This window comes from Schistosoma haematobium, chromosome 1, assembly GCF_000699445.3.
Source record: "Schistosoma haematobium chromosome 1, whole genome shotgun sequence".
Classification (NCBI taxonomy): Eukaryota; Metazoa; Platyhelminthes; class Trematoda; order Strigeidida; family Schistosomatidae; genus Schistosoma; species Schistosoma haematobium.
In genome coordinates this window covers 69,237,489-69,258,166 of record NC_067196.1, presented here as the reverse complement: position 1 = coordinate 69,258,166, position 20,678 = coordinate 69,237,489, and the positions used below count along the sequence as shown (strand labels likewise).

The window sequence follows — 20,678 nt, the reverse complement described above, 5'->3', positions numbered from 1 at the left end:
AATGTTCCCATCATGATACAGTCACAGGCTCTCTCGCTCTATATATACTCTTATTAAAAGACCGTACACCAGCATGAATTTAATAATTTAGTCATGGAAATTGACGATAAGAGGTCTTAAATCCTAATAACTTTGTACAGCCTTTGAACGAAAGGTGAATAATTCAACACAACAGATTGATCGCGTAATGGAATGATTGTTTAAAGTGACAGATGCTAGCATTTAATTTTGTTGGGTGTTCAAAGGCACACCGCGATATAAAGATTCAATTCACAAGTATTTATTTTATTTATTTATTTGAATACCTAAATATTGGTACGAAGGGGCACCGAATACATATACGCCACACAAGTCACTTGATTTGTGTGTGGGCTATGATACCACCCGGGTACCCAAACCGAAACAAGTGGTTTTCTTAGGGGGCCACACCCGGAGCCTTCGACCTAAAGGTCTGGTCCACAAGGCAGTGGAGCAACGTTAGGAGATGCACTCCCATGGTAGCCGGTAAGCAACGACTGGTTCATACGCCATTTGTTCCCTCAGGATATTGGAGCCCATGTGTATCATTGGTTTAGAATCAGGGTTTTACGACTCCTCTAAGTGGATGCTCCGTACCCACCAACTCGGTTAAAGCGCCGGACATTCGCTTTCCGTCCTCTAAATTTCTTAAATAACACCCCCACCTAGAGAAGGCAGTGGGTAGGACTTCCGTGGCAGTGGCTGTATACGTGTGGCCACATGAGGGCATTTTGAAAGGGTGAGCTGACTCTCCTCACCTTCGGCTGTACCGGGGCATTTGGAGGCAATTCTCAAGTAGTCAACATTTCATATATTGCTTCCTTACAATCTTAAGAAGTCATTTTGAAGATCATATTTCATACGTTTAGTTTCTAAAGAGATGGTTTACTCAAGTGATTAATTATCAAGAGTGGTGTTCAGAACTTTGATAGTGTTTGGCAAGATTGGAACCAACTAAACGAATAAATCGAAAGTTCTGCATAAACCACAAATCTCAATAAAAAATGTCTATTCACTAAAGTCTAGACTAGAGAGGAATTCCGGGAGTTCTTTTGAGAATCTGTGACCACTGAGATCCACCCATGTTCGGAGTGAGATAGGTTTCAATGTAATAGATGATGGTGGCTCTTTATCAATTAATTGAGGTTTGAAATATCCACTAATGGATTCATACCAAGTGGTCAATAAGAATCCTAATAAAGAATGAAGGTCCTAGGTTAGTTCTCGTTTAGAGCAGTAGGTGAGCATTGTTGTTCAGTACTACCTGATTTTCAATAGTCCTCAATAAAAATTACTAATTCAGACTTTAAAAAAATAACTATCTACTATTCACATGATCTGAAATTCTTGTTTTCTATATTACTCCATCAAGAAACGGAACAGCTATCCATAACCCTAACCTTATCGACTGTTTTTCATTTGTAGATCATATCTTATAATATATATTAATCATATTAATCTTTACCGCAACTTAAGCTAATTGTAATTACTCAGTACAGTTTACTAGTTATCTCATAATTAACTTTATTGTATTTGAATCATCTTCACCACAGTTTTGTCAAATCAATAAATATGTTATGATTTAATATGTCTAACACACTCATAACCAGTTTTTAAATCATGAAAACGGATTTTAGCAATAATTACTTTAAAAATGGAAACTTTAATTAGTGATATGAAAAGTATCATTTAGTTGGCTAATTAATTGATCGATTTTAATTCCAACCAGAATTGGAGAACAAATTTGAAAAACGTATTTCCAATCAATTCTAGTGACATTCTTTGTATCTCTGTTCACTGATTCACAATACATTATAAACTTATGTACATACACCCACATAGGTGTATCTATACACATAACATCTGTACACAAATTCCATTTTTAAGTGTGCATAAATATGTCTATCACTATATCTCTATCAACCCTCATTTTACCCACAAGCCCAGAGATCACCCGCATATGTAGTTAAATATGTGCGTTTGTGTATATGTGCACTAATCAATTTGAAATAGTCAAGTTGAAAAGGAAATGATACTAGTCTGTGCTTGTATCTCCTGTGGATTTAGTTGCTGTGGTCCATTATTTTTCACAGACATGACCTCGGCCACATGATAATCAGGTTATTGGCTTCATACTCATTGATTACCACCCCCCTCTGCTCTAGAAACTTATTTAGAACTCTGGACGTGGGTGAACGCAGATGAAACATGCATAAACTTTCAAGCTGTCTCCCATTGAATTCACATTCCATTTTTTGAGCTGTCTAAAGTCTGGGTTTAGCTCTGCCTTGGTCCTATCGATCCATGTATTATAACTCACATGAATGGGTTGCTATGTGTTCTTTAGAAATGATAATAAGGGTGGTAGCATCCCGATTCAGGAGAATAGCAGAACGGGAGTAAGGGTGATGGTGAGTTTGAGTGGGTGAGTACTTTGTAAGGGTGTAGAAAATTTTTGGGTGTGTGTGAGCGTATGGTCACCAGTGCTATGAAGGCAGGAGCACAATAAAGGCACAATTCCATAAGGCCAACAACTAAATTGTAAATAACAGTGATTGCACACCTACACACAAACTGAGAATAATGGATACAGTGACTGATTTTTTCACTCTCAAAACTTGCTCCTCTAACCCGTGCACTGGCTCACAAATATACAGTACCCATTAACGAATGGGTTGTGCTGCCTAAATCAGGTTGAAGCTAGCTGTAACACAGACTAACAGACAGACAGCACACCCATCTGTCGATAGAGTAAAGTGGATTATTTGGCACTTCCGTCTATCATAAATCAGGGGACTGACAATTTAAATCATATTTATAGAGACAGATTGGGACGTCTTACGTTTATCACGTTACAAACTGTGCAAGAAAACAAAGACAAACATTTTGTGTATAATTCAAATATTGGAATTCATTTTAAAATCGATAAAACCAAGTATTTGAAAATTTCCTATCGTATTAACAAAGTGAGTTCTTTATTGTGTAATATTCAGAATTATGATAATCAAACATTTGAATGTACGAGTTCAGATTTTTATCATAAACTGATAATATTCAAATATTTCACAGGTTGAAATCGTGAGTCAATTGAAGCTAGACCACCATGGAAAACTTGGAAGCACTGGACGGCCGTTTCGTCCTAGTATGGGACTCCTCCATGGTGGTCTAGCTTCAATTGACTCATGATTTCAACCTGTGAATTTTCTGAAAAATCTCCACAAAACCCATTCTGATATTATTCAAATATGTATTATAAATTAGTGAGTGGTACAAACTTATTAAGTTCCTCAAGGGGATTTTTCAGATATACCCATCTTGAATTCAAACCTAGATATATGAGTCTTTAAAAGGAATAATTTATTTTTTAAACCATCGAATTAAATTCTGCAATGATATTTCCATCCTAATTCTCTATAGAACTGTAATATTGAGATCCTATGGGAAACTTAAGCATGATATAATGGTTAAAGATAGTTAGTAAATATAGATTTTAATAAATGTGCTTCTCTTCGTTAGAAAATTGATTTATTTTTATAGACATGATGATGAAAGTTGAATGGAAACGGAAATTAAGGTTTGACTCACACCGTCTAACTTCATCACGTATCTAGAGTAGAGTCTAGTGTTCGCAATCAATAATTTGAGAAAATTGAAATACAGGAAGTATCCATTGGATTAACGGTCTGATTCCCTGAAGTAGTCTTATCTAATTAAACATTTAATGTATAGATAAACAATTACTAATATATATATATATATATATATGACTGGTCAAATATTGATATCTGCTCACTTTCCTACTCTTCCTAAAAGTTTTGTTTCGAATAATTACATATTACAACATAAACTTTCTCCTATGGTTTAGATTTTCGTTCCACCAAAGTGAATAATTGATGTCTTTCATGATTTTCTTTGACATTTAATAACTTATACAAAAGTGATTCACGAAAATTGTAATGTTTGTAACTGGTAGTCAACAAATATTATTATTATTGATCAATCTGAAGGTATTTTTGATCAAAACTGAAGAACTACTTCTGTTTATGTGAAAGATATTACGAAACAGCAGAGAGTTAACACGTCCTAGTTTAAAAAAAATTTATTTGAGAATATTGTAAATTCAGTTACAATGCAGTCAGATCTCGTGTTCAATATGCCACAATTTGGCAACAAATGTTTCATACCTTACATACTTAGCTAACTGATAATATAGTCGATTACCACAGATGCTCATTCGGATTGTCACATACAAAAAGTTAAATATAACTATTGATTAGTTGATAGTTATGTCATAATTTATGGCAAAAGAATATTTCCATTCTCAAAGACTATTGAATTCATTAGAAATGAATACCAAATAAGTGACGAACGTATAAACTAACATTAAATCAAATTCTCATAGTTAGTAATGATGTAAATTGAGTTAACAACCTACAACATGGAGTTAGTTATATAGATGAGTTGTTCATTTGTTTTTAGATGATTGGATATATATCTATATATATATATTAATAAAAATTACTAATATTTAACTATTTTTTTTACTTTAATTAGATCGAGTTGTTTACATAAACTAGTAATCAAATAAAATTTCTTACGTTAGGTTCATACTTTTAACATTCGAATTAAACTGTTGTCCTTTAAGTGGGTGGCGTTTATCAGTGATTGAAATCAACTTGGGTATAATCGAAGACCACAGAGCACTAGTATACAGTTCCTCAGGAATACTACTTGGAACCAAACCCATTTTTCGAAGCAAGAGCGTTATCCTTACTCCACTAAGTTAACACCCTTATTATAAACTTTTAACCTAACTTAAAAATCTCACGTAACCCCACAATTAATCATTTAAACCGGGTTACTATCTCTTAACTTCTTGAAATGTTAGTCAGTAGGCGAAAATGTTTTATAACTGTTGAGTTAAGCCGCATTGGCTTTGAATTTTTACCACTAATGTGTAAGATTTAAATTGTCCATTCGGACATAGTGTCACACTATATAGCTTGTAGGTAGTGTCATTTTACAAATTATACGGTCATACTTGCTGAACATTTAAATGAGTCTATTTTTAATCCAGCATTATCTTGTAATGCTTAATAATAGGATTTTATTAAAAGTTTGGTACGTTGATCTAGACTTGAATTCATGACTTGTTAATTAGAAGTTAAAAATCTTTAGCATGTAATCTACCTCTACATAATTGTCTACGTAACATTAGTAAACAAGTATATTTTCCTTTGCTATATAATTACATAATATCCGAAGTGAACAACGTGAAGTTATACCAACTAGAAATATTTTCAGGGGTTTATAAAATTACCATTTTTCTCACTTATCTCTATTAGTTTAAGTGTACAATATGTTTGCTATGTAGACTGAAATCTAAGATTCAATTTTAAGTGAACTAATGTTCGGATAATATTAAACTTTCAGATCAGAATGACAAATCAGTTTTACTTTTTGTTTGTAGTTTACTGGACAACGGAGTTGGACACCCAGTTTATGGCTGTAATTAATTCCATATCTATTTTTAGAATATCATACAAAAGTTTTGTAGCACAAGTTTGTTAACACTGAATCTGTGGTAAACAAATGTTTATGATCATCTACTTACAACACATCCATGACATTTTGGTTACGTTATTATTAACATAGATAACTGGTGATTATTACGTTATGATTACTGACTATGAATAGAAAAATTTACATATATTTAGTTTTTTTAATGTGATGTCTTTCCAATAATGTGATGTAATCAGTAATCTAACTAGACATATTTTTTAATCAGTGCTTTATGTTACTGAGATCTAGTTACCTATTTTAAGCACTCTTACTTATGATGCTGAAATTTAAAACATAAGTTTAACTGATATTGGAAGTTGAAGAAAACTATAGTATTTTTGTTTATAATTATCTGTAATCCTTTGTCTGACTGCTCAATAAATCAAAATTCACATTTCAATAGATGTCTAGTTACCTCTCAATAATATTGATTAAAATTGTGAACTCGTAAGTAGATGAACATGACTTCTATCTTGTTATGACTGAAAAATATGTGTACTGTTTTATTTAGATGCATATTTCGGTGAATTATCAACGTTTAAATGTTCTCACATTTTATAAAATGAAATACAAACTATATGCATATCTATCACATTACTATTGGTTAAATCTTGTAAGGATATCGAAATAGCGGGAGAATGTTGAACTAGAAATCGTTAGATAGTTGAAAGTAACACAATTAACGGATGCCAAATGATATAGGTATTTCAAATAAAGGTTTCAAGTCACACTAATGTGAAGGCTTCTTCTCAATATAATAAACATGAATGAAAAATACCAAACATTATCAATGAAGGACATTTCAGATAAATGATTGATTACCATTACTGACCACTCTAACTTCTTAATATTTTCGTGGAAAGTGAATTTTACAGGAAGAGAGTATCTCATCCAAGCAAATAGAAGAAATCAATCTGTGATATCTTTTATCTTGTAATTGAGAGATAAAATGAAGAGAAAATTTATTAATGCGTATATAATGTGTTAGACTATGATCATCAAATAGATGAAATAATTGAAGGCCCTATGAACTTACGGGCTAAAGGGCAACACCTATGAAGTAGTTCATCGATTATCAGTCTGATAATTCTTTAACTCCTATTTTAAATGTTTGGGTTTTCTCTCGAATCATTCACTATTGCGTTCATTGGTCATATAAGCAAAACGATCACAAATAGATGCTTTACGTTATACTACCTTTTAAATAAAGATTCCTCATTTCAAGCCAATCCGAACTGAACTGTTTAGGAAAGATGATTGACCAAGTGGTTGGAACATAGAATACCTTAACCTGATCATAGTCTGATGGTAAACATAAATGTACATAAATGGACGAGAGTAGAGTATGATGGAAACCACAAGTCACAACTAGATTCAAATCAATCGTATCTAAATTACATATTCTACCCTATTTCTTATATTTTTTACAAATTAACTGATTCGTATATAGTACATAGTAACGTCACACTTCGAACGAAACAATTGAAGCTGAGGACTGGAAAGTTTAAAATAATTCCAAGACACAAGTTTTAAAGGAAGATGAAAAGTAAATGAACCTATAGTACTGCAGCAAATCATCAACCACGCCATTTCAGATATTTAGTGCTAGACAACGATCATCACGTGGACTGAAACCGGAAATTTAACACACTCAGTCACGGTTAAAACCAACATTCAATGACTTCATGTCTTGATGATCTGGTTGCCTTCATCTTACTTCCAACCTAGTGCTGTGCTAGCATAACGAAATAGTTCGAAATTACTTTTGGATCTGATATATGTTTCATTCATAGTTAAATAACATAAACACTAAAATTAATCAAGTTAAACTGGCCAAGAATTATTCATTAAAGAATTTAAGGAACAAATTAAAGGTTTTTTCTTCTTATCATTATATTGTTTGTTCCTCAAAAGAAAAATAAGTATTACCAAGACTGTTCTTCACATATTAACATTATATATTTCGTAGGTGATTTAGAGTTTGAATAACTGTAACTTATGTTCTTGATCGTAACAAATCTAATACTGAGAACTTCTAGCTCTAGAGCATAGAATAATGACCACAGGTTGAACGTATTATCTGTCTACATTTGTACCGTTGCCTATTTTCATGGCACCATAATTAATTTGATAAAATACTGGTAGATTAAAGTGTTCGAACAGATGATTTACTTACAAAAATGGATTAATGAAGGAGTCAATGATATAGTTTTTTCCATATATAAAATATTCAGCCAAAGTCATGCGACTTGTTGCATTACAACTATTAAACAAGGATCAAAATTTCGTTTTGGTTGAACTATTTGTCAATAACTTGTGAAGAATTTTTATTATCCTATTACTTTTTAATCTTGTGTTGGGGATTTTGTTTATAAAAATCATGAAAGCTTCACAGTCCAAACATTTAGTTCGGAAAACCCAAATTCACTACATTGAAAGTGAAGGTCAGGAAACGGTGATGTTTCACATCTTCCTATCTTATCAGAGTGCATACTATTAATATCGTCCAAAGTAAATGAAAAGGGGAAAGTCAAATGAAATGCTGAATAAAACGAGATAGAAATTACTATCAAACATGTTTTTACTAACTATTTAATTCAAAATACAGTACTAGTGTAAGGTAGAAGCCAGTAATAAGAAGACTCAGAATGGTCATGTTCAGACATTAGATTCATCTACCAAATTTTTCATTATTGATCTGAATAATCCATAGAAATTTTCATTTCTTAATCATAATTTATAATGGAAAATGTTTAAAGAATTAAAAAATGTTTGGTCTTCATTTCACGCTAATCTTTAAACATTCTATTATTCGATGGATTTTCTTCCTTTATTGGTTTGCTTATTTCCTCTAAATCACTATTATTATCGTTGGTATTCTCTATTTTCACCTTGTCAGCTTGATATCATTGACATCTCCTTACTGAATTTTTAGATGTGGTGATTTAGATCGATATACTGTTCAGTCACGCCCTACCTTGTTTCTTTTTGTTTATCCAATTTAGAATTAGTTTACTTCAATAAGTACAAATTATCGATTTGGCTTCAGATTTAACGTCTTGTTATGGGATACATTTTTAGCAATGTTATGTTTTAATAGTCAATTTTCCACTTCATCTTATTTGTTGTATCATAATGGAATATCGCATTATTCTCCGTTTCATTTACAAAAGGAAAGTTATTCTTGACTAATACACATGAAAAATATTAAGTATAACTGAGAAATTGTCCGATTTTGACCAGTGCGAAAAATCTTCGGCAGAATCATGTTATTACTATTGAAGGTTAAGAAATAGTTGATCAAGTCTTAGCCTCTTTAAATGTTACATTAGTAAATAAGACCACTGAGTTATGTTGTGCCGTGTCTTTAGTTGCTAATTTAAAATTTGCTTTTTAAGTCTTGATAGCTTTACACAAATTTTGTACTCTGTAATTTATTTTGTAAAGATATACTTATCCACTGACCTGTAATGCTGTTAGTGGAATAAGTTGTACAGCGTCAGAGTTCACCCTCCGACCATCAGATGAAATCAATTAGCATTAAACCTAAAACTTAGTTTTACTATTCGTTTCCATGCACCTACAAAACTGAATAGGTCCAAACTAAGATATTAAGCATGAGAGTTACAGAGTTTTTGTTTCTTCGAAGAGGTACTAAACGATTTTACATTTCTCTTCCGGGTAACAAACCTAACACATTGAAGTTTAACTATGACCTCACCACCCAAAGATGATAATATCTTCTAACACTGACAATTTATCAAAAAATAATTCAATGAGTGATTGTAATTAGAATTATCTGATATTGTCCAACTGATCTAAAATGTTTTTAGTGTTTTCTTAGTGATCTCAAATACTTAGCTGTACAATTAGTCATCAGTAAATATTTGACTTGAAATATTTTAGTTTTCGAGATGACTTTTGTCATGAATCGACTTCACTTTGGGAAACTACTGAAAACCAGGGAGTATTGGGCATCTGTCTTTAACTAGACAGGTACTCCAACTAATGCATAACTATCAAAGATCGAACCTATGACCTTCAAGTTTTGTGGTAAGGAGGATACCACTGTACCATTGAGTTGAAATTGAGTAGTTCATATTGTTTAATATCATTAAATTTTCCAGATAGCACGATTCTTAACAAGTAGCACCTGTGAGTTACTTTATCACCTCCAATATGGTCAAATTTAGGAGTCACTGCTTACCATTACTATTTATCTTCCAAATATTCAGTCACCACTGAATATATATCTATTCTTTAGTTCTTTAATTTTCATAAAGACTGAAAATACCTTTCACTATAAGATGATAACAAGTAGTTCAAAACTTCACAAAAACTACTCTACATGTAGATAAGTTTGAACTAAATCGTAAAAGGTGTAAAACAGGCTTTTCATTTAAGGTTAACTTGATTATATAATCTTTTTTTCACTATAATATCGGGCGATTATAAGAGCCCGAATCAATTGATCAATACAAAATGTTACGTCAAATTTATTCAAATGATCTTAAGTAAAAAAATATGTAAATTCATATCCACACGTCTTTGATATCAGTTTGATTACTGAAAAGATTTGCATGGAATTATCGAAGATATTTTTCTTAAATATATAAATTCAATTCCATGTAGTAGTTTTCTTCTTTATACTTGATTACAGTAATGTTCTATCTTAACACTTTTAAACTGATGTACTTAGATCATATGATACATCTTTGCTGTAGAGGTTCATATTTTAGAATACTTGAATTTCTTATTTGTAGAATATTTTCATTTTTCAAATGGCTTTTACTTTAATGCCAAGTTATTTATTGAATAATTTGTTATCAACAGTTTCATATCGAAATACATTTCTTTTCATTAGAGATAAATAGAAACTATAACTTCTTTTAAATGATTTCAAAATATTTAACAGTAAGATTTGTGCAATTTCTTAGTAGAGTTAAGTGTATAGATATACTTTTACTGTTTTAATTCAATACATTGTTGATAATTGATTGTGTTCATGTATTTATGGAATTTGTAATATATTTTCATGTAATATTTTATTACAGTACTGGTTAATTCCGTATTTTATAACGAATAAATATGAGATTATCTCTTATCTATTAAGGCTAGGAGAAACTGGATTTTGAATTATGCTCTGAGATTTATATATATATATATATATATATATATATATATATATATATATATATATATATATAGGGTTTTCGGTGATATTATAATGGTTTGTAGTCCAGTTAAGTTGCTTTCCACTTTTCTAATGCTTGATCAACCTAACTAGAAAAAAAAAGACGAAAATGAAGACCGGATGGTAAGGAGTACTTACAAAAAGTACAGTTCATGATTACCTACTAATGACAGGATGCATGTAATAGAAACATATGGACACTAACTTTAATGAATAATCCATTACTAATAACTCCCCCACATATTTATCTCATTATATGAGTGTTATAACTTGTCGTTTGAATGCTTATTGTCTTGGCTCTTTTAATGCTACTTTTTGTATCTGGTCGTCGCTGATTGTTATATCGGAAACGCTTATCACTTATACTCGGAACGAGGGACCTCTGCAATTCCCACAACGCGAAAGTAAGAACACAAAGACTGGTATAAGCCATGATTTATTAACCCCAAAACACGATGACGACAACGACGATTCTAGTAGAAAATACATTCATTTATGTACTGATTGTACACCCATTTTGATTAATAATTAGGATGAAATCCCATATATGAAAAATACTTAGAGTTATAATAAATCACAGACTGAGCATAGTTCATATCAATGGAATACAAGAATATCGTATATTATACAGAATAAAATATCATACGAGAAAACAAAACCGACTACTACATTGAGTCACCATTGCATTGAATCAAAACGGAGTTAATCTTGTACTAAACTCAAATTTGAGTAAATCAATCGAACATTGACTTTTCTTTCCATCAGATCAATGACCTTGGGACATCATATGATCTGCCTGTTTATGCTTAACTCGTTAGGTATACATCATTAATAATTCTGCTTAGTATAACAAAAAATTCTGTACAACCCAAAACTTAATATGCATTGTAATTTTCTTATTATATATATAAATATGTTCTATGACAAACTATTATAAACTCTTAAATCAGAAGCACATTATAGGAATTGTTATTATTAAAGGATTAAATTAAATCAAATAAACTTAGTGATAAACGGTTTTATTTGTGTATTTTAAATCATGCACAAATTTTCTCATTACCTGTACAAACATGTGTAGTCTTTATTCAGTATTTTTTCATTCATTATAAATGTCCCTTTATATCCAAGATTATTTAAAATGAATGACAAATTACTCCTATATAACTCAATCTTACTGAGATTACAATAAAATTTCATACTATCTAGTTTGATGTAAATTTTTATTATGTATCTTCTAGGATGATTGTTTATATGTTTAGTTCTACTATATTTAATCATGTTCAATTTATTATTATTATTATTATTATTATTATTATCTGTTAAATGATGAAATATCTAAGTCTCAATTAAACTATACTCAAGTCAAAATAATGATCGATAAATTTTTACTCATTAGTTCCTATAATATTATATTACAATTTAAGATAATTAAATATTATTATTACCAACTACTTGTTGAATATAAACTAGCATGAAAAAAACTATCTAATGCTTTTGTTGATCTTCAATGATTTTCTATTTAGAGTCAGTTTGAGATTAAAAAAAACTAACTTTAAGTTATTGTAAACAATGATGGATAGTGGCTAGCAGTGGAATCCAGGACGCGCGTTTCGTCCTATTTGGGACTCGTCAGCTGGATGTACCTGCATCTCAGAGAGCTGATGTTCACTCTGGGACTCAAACCCAGTACCACTCGCTTCAAATGCCACCGCATTATCCGCTCAGCTACTGAGTCCTGATAGCCACTTGCTTGTGCATATGCCAATAACAGACTGATCAATTGCAGTCTTAAACCTCAATGGGAAGATACAAGCCAAACAATACCAAGTGAATTTAACTTTAGGCTATATGAAATATAACAATCTGACACAAAAGTAGGTATTAATTTATAGGCTAAGTGATAAGTGAATAACTCTAAGATAGATTTTCAAAATTTGTACTGGGAACCAGCAACATTTTATTTCATAAGTAACATAATTTAAAACATACTGAAGTGATCTCAAAACTTTTTTATATAGCTTACAGATTCAGATAAATTATAAGTAAAAATTATAGCAATCCTTATGACATATTGTAAAAATAATAGAATATCTCTAAAAGAATACCTTTCTATCATGTTAATATTTGTATTTGTTCAATGACCAATTTTGATTATCAATGTCTTCAGTTTATTTTTGATTTCTGTAAAGTAGATAAGAACTGTACTGTTTCAAAATAACTGGATTTTTCAACAACAACAAAAGAGAACATTATATGTGAAAATGATATTTGAAGTAATCTCAGCGATTGAAATTTGAATAATTCCAACGTTTCGTCCATCATCATTTGATGATAACGATTTTGATTATTACCCTGAAGAAGTCCAGACAAGTTAGCTGAACGAAACGTTGGAATTATTCAAATTTCAATCGCTGAGATTATTTCAGATATAATTTTTACATATAATGACTTCTCTTTACTTGGCGCCCAATTTCTGACAAACTATTCGTTCTAATCTTGACGAATATTCGTATAAAAAAGAGAACGTTTACAGTTTTGATGGTATTTTTAGTACAGTATCACAAGAAGTAACAATGGACTTTTTATTTGCTAAATTGTTAACTTACTCAAATAGAAAAATTTTTTTAGATAAAAAAATTATTCCCATCCAAAAAGGTAGAATCCAGAAGATCTAATGGTTATTAGACTACAAGTAATAATAGAATTTAGGCTTCCGATTGAAGATACTTGAACAATCGATTAACAAATCAATAATATCACGCCTTTAATTGTGATTAAATTTTATTTACAACTTTACATTATAATAATAACATTGAACCTTTCAAAATTTGTCTTTATGAGAGACTAATGTAATTACTATCACATACATTCTAGACATCTTTAAACAAAATACATTTACTCACAATATTCAACATTAATTAAAATAAACAACTTAATTTAATGAGTATTGAATTTCTTATAAATAAGCAGTTAGTTAGAAAGTTATTGGGAGAGCAATAGTGCCCATATGATTAATTGATAAACACTACCTTGTTTTTTTACTATCTTTAGTAACTAAGTGTATGAAATGCAACACATATCGATAACAAATTACTTAGCATAGGGATTACGTTTCAAACGTGATCACTCGAATTTAATCGGCTGGAATATATAGAGGGGATTATTTCGATTAGTTATTTAATGAAAGCATTTTTTTGCTCCGATAATACTAAAGGAGGGATCTGTGGTTACTATAGCTTTTCAAGTTCGTTGTCACGGTAACTTTATAGAGTTTCAAAAATGTGATCAGTAAAAAAAATGAGAGCTTTCAACATTGATAAGTATCAAATGAACAGTTGTTTAAAAACAACTTTAAATGTCTTGTTTTATTGTCGAATTTACTTGAAACAAAATTCATATTCTCTAACCTTGAATAACCTAGCGACATTAGGTATAACTTTACACCCTAAAAATTAGAGAGCACTGGACAACTGATTTGTGCTAAATTCGAACTATTCAGTTATTTACATAATAATCCAAAATTCCATTCTAAAGTTTAAACCATTCTACAACAACTGATATCATGCTGATTGTGTAACATAAAAGGTCATAAGTTCAGTCTACTAAACAAGATCAAACTAAAATGAATCAATTTAGCAATTTATTTCAGTTCTCAATGTTTTTTCACTTGATGTTATGTTCAGAATGAACTCGTATTGTGAGTATTTTCCCACGAACTCGTTAAATAGATAACATTTTAAAGATTGTAATTTGTTTATCTGGGAATTAGTTCGAATTTCATTTTCAGAGTTTTTTGATTGAGATCATAAATCGGTCGGTGTTAGACCTCCATTGAAAAGCTGGAAGAACCGGACGGCTGATTCGTCCTAGTATAGAACTCCTCAGTAAAATGCATCCACGATCCCGCACGTTGGTTTCGAATCCAGGACCTTCGGTTTCGCACTTTTGTGGATTGGTTGAAATTAGAGATTAACACCGTTGAATGACGGATCAATGGTGTAGGAGTTAAGCGTTCACATGCGAAACCGAAGGTCTTGGGTTCAAATTCCATGTGAGGGATCGCAGATGCGTACTGCTGAGGAGTCCCATACTAGGACGAAACGGCCATCCAGTTCGACCAGGTTTTCAATGATGATCTAACATTGATCGATTCATGATTTCAATTATAAACTTAAAAATCGCCATCAACCCATACCGATAATTTCCAGAATTGTTTTACATTTATTAATAACTTACAATGTTATTACTTAGTTTTATAGCAAATTAATTATTTAGTTGAATGGCAGTACTTTGTGAACTTTGCACTATCTCCACCTATTCATAAAAATAACTAAAAAAACATTTTTATTGATTCTGTATTGTTTTAATTATTTGGTTTTTGTTATAATTTAATGATGATCCAGTTCATGTTGTTATTATTTAGTATCTAGTAAGTTAACTTGTTTTCTATATATCACATGTTACACTGTCGGCATGAGATTTAATTTTACAGCCTATATGTGTTCATATATGGATGCTGATTATTATCTATAAGTTAATGGTAGATATTGTCCAATTTTTTTGATTTCCTTGCAAAATGTTGACAAAATGTGCTTTAAATACTTCGCAAAAATAGTTATTTGTTAGTTTGAAAGGTTTGCGAGATTTTTGAATTTGTGGTTTGACAATTAATACTGACTTCAGTTCAATAACCAACTAGTTTAATGATCAACTTTTGAGGAAACTATATAACTCAGAAATAACTAATAGCTCAGTGTATGAGGTCATTGCCTATGAAAGTGTACTAGCTTACTTTACTTATGGAGACTATCTTAAGAAGTATGCAAAACTAGATGGTAATTGATAGATATTGTCGTAGTGGTTTTGGATTGCTTAGTAATAGGCGACTTTAAGTAATCGCGACCACAAAACCAGTTGTGATTTATTCCTGGGGATGTCCTAAACGGTTTATTTTAACTTTTAGAAAGTTTCAACACAAATTGCCATATTTCATTTGGACTCTATGAAGATCTTAATTGAATATATATTTGTTTAGTGCTTGAGATGTTGGAAACGGATAAATAAACGTCTATTTTGTGACTACACAGTGAATATGACTTGACATTAATACTAATTCACAAGAATAACCTGGTTTTTCTGTTGCAAAGGAAAATTGCACATCGAGCGAAATTCTTGTCATTCACAGCACAACCAAATGTCTGTACTCTTTCCAAATTCTCTGTATAGTATGAATTCAGCGATGTAAAAAACCGACTTTTAACCACAGAAATATTTTTCAGTTTTTTTTGTTTGTAATAAATTACTTATTTATACAACCCACATTCCGACTGACTAATAGCGGGGTAAATTTTCGTAAGGTCATTTTCAGGCTCACTCAAGGTTGTCGCTAAAGTACAGATGCTCCAATAATTCTAATTAAAATGTTAATGTAATGTAATCTAATTAAATAAAAATGATAGAGAATAACTTGTGAAAAAACATCTGAATCGATACGAAACCTGTTTACATCTTTAACAAGAATAAATACTAATAGGTCAAATTCTGCTTTATGGTTTTTCTCATGCATTTCATTTTTTGTTAATTTCCTTTCTGTTGAATAGTGTATGAAGTTGAATTAATAAATTACTGCCGAAGATCATAAACACTAAATTATACTTCATTATGAACACTTAACAACAATCTTATTAAACTAAAATTGTCCATTGGAGTCAAACTATCCTACTTCTTTAATGGAAGAACTTTTCTTGAGACTGGTCTAATTTTTAAATTGTAAGCGTAATAGATTGATCTCATTTGGAATTTTATTAAAAATCAAAGAGCGGCAGAAAGCCATTTTATCGTAGGATGGGACTTCACCGTCGTTACTATCGACCCCTTGCTTTGCAACAAAGGCCTAACAATATACCAGTTGAAGCACTGAAGTCACACATAGAAGCAACTGCAAGCATCCTCCACGTTCTATTCAGGAAGATTTGGGAGGAAGAATGTGTGCCACTGACAGAATGAAAAGAAGGATATTTCATCAAGATACCAAAGAAGAGAGATCTGAGCAAATATGAGAACTACACAGGTGCCACACTAATATCAGTACCACGAGATGTTTTCGACAGTGTTGTTGAATCGGACGAACGACTCAGTAGACACCCAAATTTGAGACCAACAGGTGGGATTCCGTAAGGATTGGTCGTGCACAGATCAAACCGCCACACTACGGATCATCGTTGAGCTATCGATTGAATGGAACTCGTCAATATACATCAACTTTCTTGATTATAAGAAAGCATTTGACAGTGTGGATAGGAGAACATTGTGGAAACTTCTTCGACACTATGGAGTGACTACCTGAGAAAATAGTCAGCGTCATGCGGAATTTATACGACGGACTACACTACAAAGTGGTACATGGAGGACAGCTGACAGATACATTCCAAGTAAGGACTGGAGTCAGACAAGGCTGTCTACTCTCTCCCTTCCTCTTTCTTGTGGTGGTTGACTGGATTATGAAGACCTCGACATCTGACGGGAAGCACGGAATATAATGGACAGCTTGTAAGCAACTAGACGATTTGGACTTCGCGGATGACCTGGCCCTTCTATTCCACACACACGAATAAATGCAGGTCAAGACAACTAGTGTAGCATCAGCCTCTGCATCAGTGGGTCTCAACACACAAAGGAAAAAGCATGATCCTCAAATACAACACAGGGAACGCCAACACAATCACACCTGATTGAGAAATTCCGGAAGATGTGGAATCCTTCACGCATCTCGGAAGCATCATCTATGAACAAGGAGAATCGGATGTAGACGTAAAGGCGAGGATTGGCAAAACAAGTACAGCATTCCTACAATTGAAGAATATATGGAACTCAAAACAACTGTCAACCAATATCAAAGTGAGAATCTTCAATACGAACTTCAAGACGGTTCTACTGTATGGAGCTGAGACGTTGAGAACTACTAGAACCACAATCAAAACAGTACATTTATTTATAAACAATTATCTACGCAAGATTCTGAATGTCCATCGGTCGGATACCACCAACAGCAGCCTACTGTGAGAGAGAACAAACCAACGTAATTCTGAAACAGAAATTAAGAAGAGACGTTGGAAGTGAATAGGACATACATTACGGAAATCACTAAACTGCATCACGAGACAGGTGCTTACTTGGAATCCTAAAGGGAAACGGAAAAGGGAGAAACCAACGAACACACTGAGCCGGGAATCGGAAGCGGATATGAAAAGGATGAATAGCAATTGGAAAGTATTGGGTGGCGAATGCTGGTGGTTGTTCTATGCTTCTCCACGAGGGTTAACAGGAATAAGTAGATAAGCAGCTAAGACGAAATTCTAACGAGTACAATCTACAAATTGACCTAATCTCAATAAAGCGCCTCCAACTTAAATTATACTAATCAGATTACTAAAGGCTGGCAGCAGAACGCTACTGAATTTTTAGTATAAAGTTCCAGCTAGTAGAGTTCATACATGTCCGGAGTGAAAGAGTTTTTCCCAATGCTGTTGTATGATCATTGCTCCATATTGCGATTGTTTAAGGTTGAAATTTCTGGAATGGATGCTGACCTAGTGGTTCTAATAGTGAAATGTTTTAAAATAGATCAGAAGATAGTGGGTTCGGTCCCTAGAATGGTCTCGAATGAGTACTGATGGAGAGTTCTATATTAAGACGAAAGGGCCGTCTGATGCTCGTTAGTATTAATATTCTAAATTAATTGACTAACAGAGTTTTTCATTTCAAACAGCAGATTATTATAACTGTTACTGTTTTACTTTAAGCTTCTTATAAAACTGAACTCCGACTACGGTTAGTATTAGATCAGTGATATCATGGTACCCATTAAATTGTGCTCACAATCTATTCAGGCGCGTTTATGAAAAGTTTGCAACCTTTCGCTACACGGGTTACAAAAAGGTACGATCAGCGACATCATGGTGGCTGGCAATATGCATTGAAACGAATGAACATTAATCAAATGTGGATTACCGAACTCCTAACACCCAACTGGTCATCATTCAAAATTTATCGTCACAATCGATCAATATATAAGAAAAGGAAACTTGTTGAAATACTTTATGCTGAGAATTCTATATTGTGCCAAAAATATAGTGTTGAATAAAGCTTATAATAATAATAATAATAAGGGAATTAGCGATGTGAACAAAAACTGCCAACGTTATTAGGCAATTGAATATCTTGATTGTATACAATCCAAGATTATTTTGCTGTCATATTGATTTTGCATCGTTAGTTACCATATCTCTTAATAAAATTGACTTAGTTTCGTATGTAAAGGGATGTCGACTGGTACCACAGAAATATCCTGTCCAAGTCCTTAAAGTCTTTTTAAAAAAAGAAACTGGAATACGCGTCAGGTAATTCGAATATTATAAGCCATAAGTCAACACGGTAGATTATAAACCATTAGATATTTAGTAATATTTTTATTGAAATTTTCATTTAGTAGAAAAATCCAAAACATCAGTGTTAAGGAAAGAGTTCTTTTTGTGGTATGTCCATCAAGAGCATAGTCCATTCTGAGGTATAAAATGTTCTAGTGTTTAATAAAATAGTGAATTCATTGATTTGTTTTTATAAAAAGAAAACATTTCAACAAAGCCCTAATAATCTAAGTGCTAATGGACAAACGAAATGTGACACAGTACACAGAACAGTATACAATGCAGACAATCGATTATAAAGCATTTTATTGATTTCAGTGCTTATCCATATATATATATATATATATATATATATATATATATATATATATATATATATATATATATATATATATATATATATATATAATAAAGAAAGATTGTACAAACCGGGAACAAGGGTGGATTGTGCAAGAAAGTATTTTCTTCAAAAGCAAATCAATAAAATACTAGCATTAAATACAGTATTTTGTATTTTAAGCAATTAATCCAGCATATTGAGAATGAGATAGAACATGAAGTGAGAGAATAAACATATTAGAGAAGTAAAGAAATCACTTGTATGAATAGCAAATGCTTGGTTGTACTCACACACATGTATGTGTATGTTATTTCAAACAAATTACTTTTATCTATTCTTATAATCTTTTTGTTATTTTCGTACTATGACTGATTTCTTTTAGAGCATAGAAAACTGCTTTACATGTCCGTGTTCATTTACGAATTCTCTCATTGTAACTATACTTGTTTAAACGTGTTCAGATTGATGACCTCAACTAACAAACAAAATAGATAAAATTCACATTTAATGACTGTATTATAGAGATTAAGATGAAATTAAAAATGAATTTAAGTTAGTTTAGAAAGTAATAATGATGAATTAATACCAATAATAATAATAATAATAATAATAATAATAATAATAATAATAATAATAACAGAGACAAGATTACAAATAGATTTTAGATTCTAAAGTTCAACCAAAAACTTAACAATCTCCACAACCCCCATACTGATAATTAACATGTGCTCACTAGTGACTAGCTTCGTGAGGGAATTCTCGGAGTTCTAGTGAGAAGTCGTGACCAGTGGAGCTAATCCGTGTCGGGTAGAGACAGGTATCTACCTCAGTACAATGGAAGTTGGTCGCGCAATTTCGTGGATTGGTTGATGTTAGACACTAACACCATTGGATGCCGGCTCAGTGGTCTAATGGTTAAGTGCTCAGGCGCGAAGCCAGTAGGTCCTGGGTTCGAATCCCGTGGGGTGCGGGATCGTGGATGCCCACTGCTGAGGAGTCCCATACTAGGACGAAACGGCCGTCCAGTGCTTCCAGGTTTCCAACGGTGGTCTAACATCAATTGATTCATGGTCTCAACCAAAAAAATAAATAAAACAGATAGTTGATATTTGGGATAGTAATTGACTAGCCTCTCTTG

The 20,678-nt window shown here is 32.0% G+C and overlaps 1 protein-coding gene across 1 annotated transcript in view; it reads left to right on the top strand.

Annotated features, from left to right (window-relative positions):
- Positions 1-1,918: 1,918 nt before the first annotated feature.
- The window catches only part of MS3_00001978 (uncharacterized protein), a 29,008-nt gene continuing 10,248 nt past the window's right edge, over positions 1,919-20,678 (top strand). The window contains exon 1 of the mRNA XM_051209516.1: positions 1,919-2,984. The gene's annotated coding sequence lies outside the window, so the exon portion shown is untranslated. The remainder of the gene's footprint in view (positions 2,985-20,678) is intronic.